The 10,153-nt window shown below is 39.0% G+C and overlaps 1 pseudogene; it reads right to left on the bottom strand.

Moving 5' to 3' along the window:
- Positions 1-7,404: 7,404 nt before the first annotated feature.
- On the bottom strand, positions 7,405-8,689 carry LOC101416959 (integral membrane protein 2B pseudogene; annotated as a pseudogene).
- Positions 8,690-10,153: the final 1,464 nt, after the last annotated feature.

Below are 10,153 nucleotides of genomic sequence, written 5' to 3'. Positions count from 1 at the left end.
AGCTTGCTTGCTGTCTGCTCTCTGTGTCTGTTCACTGCATGCTCTTCTGCATTTTTGCTTGTCTCCCTTTTTGTTGCATCACCTTGCTGAGTTGGTTCTCAGTGGTGCTTGTGGACCAACAGCACTCTGCTTGTGGGCTGGGCAGCACTCCATGGCACCTGGGCTGGCAGCTTTCCACAGTATGCAGGTGAGCCTGCCTTCACAAGGAGGCCCCAGGATGCAAACCCAGTACATCCCATATGGTAGACGATAGCCCAACTGATTGAGCCACAGCTGCTTCCCTTTATTATCTTTTTTAAGATACATAGATCACACAAAATCTTACATTAAAAAATGTGAGGCTCCAATATACCCCACTCCCCATACTCCCCACTTCTCCCACATTGACAACTTTTTTATTAGGTGGTACATTCATTGCATTTGATGAGTACATTTTGGAGCATTGCTACACAGCATGGATTATAGTTTATGTTGTAGTGTACACTCACTCCCAGTCCATTCAGTGGGTTATGGCAGTATATATAATGTCCTGTGTCTGTTTAAACCCAAAGCTGTTTAATTTTTAACTGGGAATTATAGGAAAACTTGGCAAAACAAGGTTTATTGTGTAATATTCTTGCTGACGCAATCATTCTTAATTTCCAGGCCTAGTGGACAGAATTACAAGCTAAACTATTACACATAGCCTTCCCCCATAGCACCCTCAACCAGTTTTAATGAGAGCCTTCAATTAAGTCATTTAAGAGACAGCCCTGTGGGGACAGAATAGGTCAAGGGGCATAGGAAAACATTTTTTTCTTCTTTCTATAGTTCCTATATTCAGATTTCTGCATGACCTTTCCATTCTACTCAGCTTCTCTGTCAACCAAATAATGCCCAGATAACTACTCCATTTTTTAATTAAGAGTTTCCATGAAAAAATACTTGCATATTGCAGGCAACACTGATTCCAGAGATGGTCTTAAAATGTGTAAAATCTAGAGGCATGGAAAGACAAACCATACCAAAAGGGTGAGAACTGATTAAAATTTGTTAGTTTTATCTTCTGTTTTGTGTCTGTGTCTATCTGATTGTTCAATGTGTATTTTCATACCTCCTGATAGTGATATCAAATTAACGAATGAAAATTCTTAAGAGAGCTTTATTCAAATTACTAAACATTAAATAAAAACATACAAGCATATATATATACACATAAATGTAAATAAGTATTCCTGGAATCCCAAATTAGAGGGTTTGGGCAAGGGATATAGATTCAGGAAGCTATGCTTTAAATATTTGGTTTTAATTCAGTAGCAAGTTTCCCCTCTCCCTGTGCCCTTTCATTCCAGCTTCCTGTTAGTTACTGCCCAACTATCCTTGGTTTTATAATTCCTTAAGAATGTCTCCCATCCCTTGAGGGGTGTTAGAAGTGGGCTTATTTTTTAGTTTAACCCTGCTCTAATTGACCTTAGGTGCTGACTTTTGCTTTTTGAAGCACAGTCTTTTCTCAATTTGACTTTAAAGGAAAGCGACGGACTTTCTGTCAGGTCCAGCACCATGTCATTAATCCCTGAAATTTTAGTTACCAGTTAGGCTTTTGCCTTCTTTGGGTCTCCTCTATAGAGTAGGATATGCATGAGGAATGAAGTAAGGATGCATACAAATTATTTGTCTTTTTCTGGAACCATTTCCCAGAGTAGAAATTTTGCTGGATTAGCTGCTGATTTTAGAGAGGTTCCCCGTCCGAGTTGAGATACAAGTTTCTTCTCTACAGAATCATACTTTGGCCATTTTCCTCCTTCAATATGCAAATTTCTCTGTCTTTCTCAGTCTGCTATAGCTAACCTTACCACCCATAACAATAGCCAGCTGATTGCTGTGGCAGCACACATTTACTATCTTTGTTAAGCTTCAAAATCTTTTGTACTCTGCACTCTACCCCTTCTGGTGTTTTTGTGGCATACTCATACTCACATGGAGGCCTGCAACAATTAAGCAATCAGGCAGTCCCTCCACACACAGAAGTAGGAGGCACCCCAGATTTCCCCCATGGATTCCCCACCCAAGATCATACTTTGGTCTGATGATTTCTGTCAGCTATACCAATCGTCGAGTGTGGCTAGGAGCTAGGAACTGTGTAAATGACAGCTTCCCACCAAATTGGGAATGAATATGTCATACAAAATAAAGTCCTGCTTGATGAGTAATGAGCACATATTTAAGGGATCACATGGAGTTTTCATTCTCTGCATTGGGAAGAGAGATAACATTTTCTGGACTCTATTGTCCATTCTCACCACACAATGAGGAAAACCTTTTATAATGCATGTCTACATGAATATGGGGAATACACAGCTACTAGGGGCAGCAGAGCTTGTAAAGAATGCAGTGTTACAAGATTTACTGATCAGGTACCAGTTCAAAACCCACTCCCAAGCCTTATCTTTTAACTTTTTGGGAAAGAAATGTTGCTGTGACTGCATGGGAAAGAATTGGAAGGGTTGGGGGAGAAAAAGCAAAGTCATATATGTCTCAAGGGAAAAGAAGGCATATTAAAAAACAAATCTGGGGAAAAACTTCTCAAATTTAACAAAAGACATGAATATACTTATTCAAGAACCCAAATGAACCCTAAATATATTAAATTTGAACAGAAACATACCCAGATATAGTAGTCAAACTGTCAAATGTCAAAGACAAGGAATGAATTCTGAAAGATGCAAGAGAAAAGCAATGTATTATGTACCAGGGAACCCCAGTAAGAAATGCTGATTTCTTATCAGAATCCATGGAGGCTGAAAAGAAGTGGAATGAAATATTTAAAGGAATGAACATAAATAATTACAAACAAGGATTTTTACATCCAACAACACACTCTTTCACAAAAGAGGGAAATATTAAGTCATTCCAAGACAAACACAAGTAGAGGGATTTAATTACCACAGACTGTCCTACAAATAATGCTATGGGAATCCTTCATGCCAAAAGGAAATGACACTAAATAGTGGATTGAAAGAACTTCGGTAAAGTTTACTATATGGGTGTATTTGTCAACCAAAAGGATGCTGATGCAAAGTACAAGAAATCTATTGGCTTTTATAAAAGGTATATATTTGGGGTAGAAGCTTACAATTACAAGGTCCTAAAGAGTCCAAGCCAAAGTTACTTCTTCACCAAAGTCTGTTGGCATGTGTTGAAGCAAGATGGCAGGTGACTTCTACCTGGTCTCTTTTTTACTCTTACAACTCCAAAGGCCCAGCTACTTCCACTTTAGGCAATAGGCTGGAGGGCTTCTTTCCAGGCCTTCTCAGCTGCTCGTGGCACTGGTCTCTTCAGCTACAAACTATAAGGCAAATGGCTCAACTTTCCCTGGGGCTTCAGATGTTGTGCCTTCTCCTATCTGTCTCAAGGCAGGACTAAAATGACCATGTTCTCTTCTCTTCTGTGTCTATGGAGCTCTATTTATCTCTGTTCTGTGTGTCTCCATGAGTGAATGTCTGTTTATATAGTGCACCAAGGGAGCAGGGAATCAAACCTGAGTTGCACCCTACTGACATCAAAGCTCTAATATTAACATAACTTAATCAAAGACATCTCAGTTGAGTCTAATAAAATCAAAGTGGATCACACCCAGAGGAACAGACCAGTTTACAAGCATAATCTCTTTTCAGAATTCATAAATAATCACAAACTGCCACAATGCATATTGAAGAAGAAAGAGAAAATATCAAAAAACAAGATGTGATGAGATTATGCTCCTCCTCTTGGCCTTTGATCATTATGTGACCATATGTAAGACCCTGAGGTACATGACGATCACACATCTACGCAAATGAAAGACACAATGCAAAAAGGAATTAAGAAAAAATATAAATATATGTATGTATGTATTTTATTTTTTCATTTTTTATTATTTTTATTTATTTTCTTTTTGGCTTTATTTTTTAAATTTTATTGAAGTATACTACTCATACATGAACATACATAAACAATAAGTGTATAGTAATAGTTGTGAACTTACAATCATACATATCATCATACATGGCTTTCATAACTCACCCTACAATGAATACCTTGCATTCTTAAATATTTTCTAATGAACAAAATATTACTATTAACCAAAATATTTACCCCCAACTCACCCTATTATTATTTTTATAACATTTATATATAAACATACATAAACAATAAGTGCATAGTAAAAATCATGAACTTAGAAAGCAAACATGCATAACATCATGCAGGGTCCATACATCAACCCTCCACCAACACCTTGCATTGTTGCAAGATGTTTGTTTACAAATTATGAAAGAATATTGTCAAAATCTTACTACTAATTATAGACCTTTTCTTACATATCATTTATTTTTCCCTCAACCCACCCATTATCATTTTTAAAATATATGTTTATGAAATAAGTTGCAAACTTATAAAACAACATGTACATGTACAGAATTCTCAAACTACACCCCTCAATCAACACACCAAATCGTGGTGGAATATTGTTATAGATTATGAGATATTATCATCTGATTATTACTACCAAGTCCATAGCATACATACTCACCCATTATCAACACAGTACAACTGTGGGAAATATACAAGAATATTACATTATTAATGTTAACCACAGTCCTTGGGTCACTTCAGTTGTATTTTTCCCATGCTTCACACTCCCACCACCCTGGAATGATGATGTGCATCTGCTCTAGCTTGCAAAGGACACTCTTGCATGTGTACCATCAAACACAATTCTCATTCAACACTGGGTTTACTGTACTATTCAGTCCCTAGGTTATTCTTTAACTTTCTGTCATTTGGCATTTACTCCCTAGATTAGCATTTTCAGCCACATCCTCATTTATAAACTAGCTGTTATTCACTATGTATTACCATAAACTCTGTAAATTTCCACATTTTTACAGTAAAGCTAATTAAAACTTCTACATACATTAAATATCAGTAGTTCCTCTCAGTACTCTTCTTATCTCTTTTAAGAATCCATCACCTGCCACCAGGTCTTGAAGATATTTTCCTATATTTTCTTCTGGGAGATTTATGGTTCTTGCTTTAATATTTAGGTTTTTGATTCACTTTGAGCTAATTTTTGTGTAATGTGTGAGATTTGGGTCCTCTTTCCTTCTTTTGGCTATGGATATTCAGTTTTCACAGAACCATTTGTTGAATGGACTGTTCTGCCTGAGCTGGGTGGGTTTGACAGACCAGTCAAAAATTACTTGACCATATATGTGAGGGTCTGTTTCTTTCTTTTTTTTTTTTTTTTTTTTTGAGGGTCTGTTTCTCAACCATCATTTCTGTTTCATTGGTCTATGTGTCTGACTTTATGCCAGTATCATACTGTTTTTACCACTGTAGCTAGGTAATATGATTTAAAGTCCAGATAAGATTCCTCCAACTTCAGTTTTCCTCTTTAAGATATTTCTGGCTACTCAGAGCCCCTTACCCTTTCAAATAAATTTGATAATCATGTTTTCTATTTACTTTTAAAAATGTTGGTGGAATTTTTTTGGGATTGCATTAAATCTGTATATCAATTTGCATAGAATTGACATTTTAATGACAGTCATCCAAACCATGAGAATGGAATATTCTTCCAATTATTTAGGTCTTTTTAAATTTATTTTAACAATGAGTTGTAGTTTTCTGAATATAAGTGCTTTACCTCATTGTTAAAGTTTATTCCTGAATATTTGGGTTTTGTCTGTCATATTTTCAACACTCTTTTGAAAATTTTAGATACTTATATTGATATAATCTTCATTTCCAGACTCTCTTCCAGGCCTCTATCTCCTGTCTTTTCCTTTTAGGATGTAGTGCACACTTTAGTATTTCCTGGAAAGCAGGTCTCTAGGTTACAATCTTTCTCAGGTTCTATTTATCTATGAATATTCTAAACTCACTTTCATTTTGGAAATTCAATCTTGCTGGATATAAGATTCTTGACTGGAAGAGTTTCTCTTGCAGTATCTTAAATATATCATACCATTGTCTTCTTGCCTTTATGGTTTCTGGTGAAAAATCAGCACTTAATTTAATTGGGTATCCCTTATATGTTATGCATTGCTTTTCTTTTGTTGTTCTCAGCATTCTCTCCTTGTCTTTGGCATTTCACATTCTGATTAGTATGTGGCTCGGAGTTTATCTATTTGAATTTTTTTTGGATGGGAGTAGGTTGTGATTCTTGGACATCGATATCTATGTCCATCAATAGGGTTGGGAAATTTTCTACCATTATTTCTTCAAATATTCTTTTTGCCCCTTTTTTCTTATTTTCTTCTGGGACACCCATGACAAAAATGTTTGCACAAGCCTTGCTGTCATTTAGTTCCCTGAGACCTTGTTCAATTTTTTCCAATCTTTCCTTCATCTGCTCTTTTGTATGTTCACTTTCAGAGGCCATTTCTTCAATCTCACTAATCATTACTTTGTTTCCTCAAATCTGCCATTATATGATTCTAATGTTATTTAATTTTATCTATTGCACTTTCATTCTCATAAGATCTGCTATTTTTCTATTTATGCTTTCAAATTCTTCTTTGTACTTATCCAATGTCTTCTTAATATCCTTAATCTCTTTAAACATCTCATTGAATTTATTAAGGAGATTTGTTTGAACAACTATGATTAGTTGTTTCAACTCCTTTATGTCATCTGGAGGCCTATCTTTTTCCTTTAACTGGGCCATATCTTCCTGTTTCTTGGTGTGGATTGTACTTTTGTTGGCATCTTGGCATCTGGTTTACTAGAGTATGTATTCTGGTTGTCATTTTTCTCTTTACTTTAGGAGTTTCTGCCCTTTTTTCATTGCTAGTTGTGTAGTAGGATCCAAGGATGTGGTTGGTGTTACAAGCTGTGGGGGCTCAAGCTGCCCTCATTGCCCCAAGTACTGATGAAGTTTCTCCCAACTTTCTTCTTTGCCAAGGGTAGGGATAGAGCCACATCTGTATTGAATAATCCAAGGCATGCAATCCTAGACTGTGGTTGCCCAGAGAGACTGATGAAGCTTTGCCCCACTTTCTTCCCTCCCTGGGGTGGGGATGGCCTGCAGGTGTGAGCTGCAATCTTTACAGTGTGGTCTAAGATGACTGCAGTTGCCCCAGTTGACTTTTGATTATTCAGTCTGTGACAGCCAAATATATTTGCAGTTACTTGAATAAGGCTGGTGCAGGGCCCACTAACTTCCTCCCTGATAGAGGTGGGGCTGAAGCCTAGGCTAGGGCTAAGGCCAACCTGGGTAAAAGATAGGAGTCTAATTATAATTTTCAGTCAGCCTGGCTTCCCCTCTTGCTGGGGTTGGAGTAAAAATGGCAGCCACTGGTCTCTTTCCAACTTGGACAGCTTCACACTTTACTTGTTCTTTTTTTCTTTCTTTTTCTTTTTTTAAAGGTAATGGTTTTGAATTACAAGATGAAAAGATAGTAAAGCCCTATTTACTACTTATATGAAAGAAGATTTTAAAAAACAATCACTGCACAAATTACAAAGGGTGGGGTTATGCTGTGGTATTAAGTCTTCTCCATATTGTTCTTTTTGACTGTTCAAGAACAAATTAAAGTTTCCACGGCAAATGTGTTTTCAAAATGCTGGATGGTACTGCAATTGTTGACATCACATTTCTGAATACCTTTAATGGTTTCCCTGCTTTGCAGTTTGTAAGTTTTCTTGTCATGGCACAGTAGATAAAAAAAGAAACCCAGGTTATCAATATTTTTGATGCAATCAGTTATAACAATGTGCTAATGAATCAGACAGGACTGAGGCAAATAGGTTCCAGCCTTAATGTTAATAAGTAACTCCAACAGGTTTCTCGGTGGCATGACAATTGATGTGTTCAGAGGGATCACATAGCACTTATTCAGGTTAAGATCTAAATAGACAGTGAGTTTCTTGTTGAAGCCATGAGCAATGTTGGCAGGATCGCTATCTGCAAACTCAGGGACAGGCACACTAATGAATTCAACCTCATCTTCCTCAAAGATCTTAATATTTTCCTCAATTGTCTGGTAGCGAGCAGCTGGGGCATCTGCAGGAAGCTCGTTGAGCATGATGTCATCTTTGATGTACTTTATTCCACAGTAGTACACATCATCTGGTTGAAGTACAGAATATTTGTACACGTATGCTCCCCCCAGAATGACACCTGTAAGCATAAAGCCTAGTCCAAAGCACATGCACCAACACCAGGCTCTTCTCTGGCCAACTGGCACCACCTCATCTGGGTCCGCTAACAGCTGGAAAAAATGCTGACAAATAAAAAACAAGCTAGGCCACTTAAATAGCTTCAACTGTTTATTTCTCCAGGATGAACGTTTGCAGCTTAAAGATCCTGTAGAAAAAGGTGGTGGGTGAGGCTTTTCCTTTTTAACTTCTGTGACAGAATCAAGTTGACACTTGTATAATACTAGAAACTGGAAGTAAAATAGGAACAGTCCCCCCCTCATGATATTTACTTAGGCCCTGAAGGTGCGGGCTCCAAAGTGAAGGGAAATTTTGTACAGGACGTGGGCACGAATTTCTTGGTTTAGTTCCACGTAGCACCAGAGGGTTCTCCCAGACTTCTAACACGGCTGAACAGCCACCCGCGGGCAGAGCACTCGCAGCCACCTCCAAGTGCTGACCCGTTACCAGGAGGGTCGGGGTCCAGCAGACCCTGCAGGGCCTCTGCCTGGACGCTCTCCCTGGTCATTGTGCACCTAGTGGCCCATTAACCTGTGCGGGGTGGCGCCAGGCCAAAGGGTGGCCTGGCGGGAGACTCCCTGCGGCTGCCCCGGGGCCAGGCGTGGCTTGGCCTGGAAGCCCCGTTTGGTAGGTCCCGCTTTACTCGTTCTTAGAGTTAAATTGCAGCTGTTATAGACCAGTGATATTGACCAGACTCAGACTTTGAATAAAGTTCCAATTGAGGGCTTTATTAGCCGCACAGTGACTGCCTCATCCTACGCAGAGGAGAGAACAGCCCCAAGTCTCAGGGAAGAGGTGTTTTTATATATTTTTTAGGAAGCAGGGGGATGGGGTGGTTTAGCAAACAAGCAGGCACAGAAGCAAGAACACTGCGGTTAGCTGAAGATAGCGTATCTTTTTTTTTGGTGAGCAGCCCCATGTTATTTATCAGCACTTTTCTTGGAAGCAGTCCTAAGTCCTAAGTTATTTATTGGTACTCTTCTTGGGAGCAGCCCTAAGCCCTAAGTTATTTATTGGTACTCTTCTTGGGAGCAGCCCTAAGCCCTAAGTTATTTATTGGCACTCTTCTTGGGAGCAGCCTAAGCCCTAAGTTATTTATTTATCTGAAGGCACTTGCAATTTCTATTTCCTAATGTAGTTCTAGTCCTATTTTCCTAAGGTGGCCTTACCCTTACATAGCCAGCCAAATTTTCTATTCTATAGCTGAAATTGGTGGGCCAACTATCACTTCCTCCCCTGTTTTGTGTATTTGGAGCTTCAAATTCCTACTGCAGAATAGCTCCTCAGTGACTTGCCCTGATAAAGGAGGATGATCACTGTTCTCTGTGGTGTGGCCAGCAGTTTCCCAGAGAGGCTGGTATAGGTTCCCACTTCCTCTATGATGCACTTGGGGCTGGGGCTTATGCTAGAGCTGCAATCTGATCTAGATAGAAAGAAGCTGGTTCCTACCAGGACCAGGATTCCAGTCCATCCTGCTTCCCTTCATGCAAGGTGTGGAGTTAAGATGACAGCTACCAGCCTCTTTCTAAATTGGACAGTTTCAAACTTTAGTTGTTCTTAGGATTATACTTTATCCCACCAGATTTACTAATCAGTAGCTGAAGTTGGTGCTCAACTGCCTCTTCCTCCCTCATGTTCAGGAAGTGGAGTTTTCAATTCCAGCTGCAGAATAGCTCCTGAGGTGACTTGTGGAGAATGGGCAACCATCTCCATGGTGTGGAGTGCCCTATTTATGAATCTTCTCTGCAGATGTGCAGTCTACAACATCTTTCAAAGATGTTGTAGGATACACTTCTGGTCTCCTGGAGCCCCCAAACAAGTATTTTAGATACCTCTCAGTGATTACTATCTGCCCTGTAGCAGGAGCTGATTCTAAGATCTCCTTACCTTGCCACCATCTTGTTGGTTGTCTTTTGGATTTATATTAGGGGAGGCTTTGGATTGAAGAAGAGTAACAGCTGTGGCAGGGGAG

The sequence above is a fragment of the Dasypus novemcinctus genome, chromosome 19 (assembly GCF_030445035.2).
Source record: "Dasypus novemcinctus isolate mDasNov1 chromosome 19, mDasNov1.1.hap2, whole genome shotgun sequence".
Lineage (NCBI taxonomy): Eukaryota > Metazoa > Chordata > Mammalia > Cingulata > Dasypodidae > Dasypus > Dasypus novemcinctus.
Note: the sequence above shows the minus strand (reverse complement) of the source record. Positions and strands in the feature narration are given on the sequence as shown.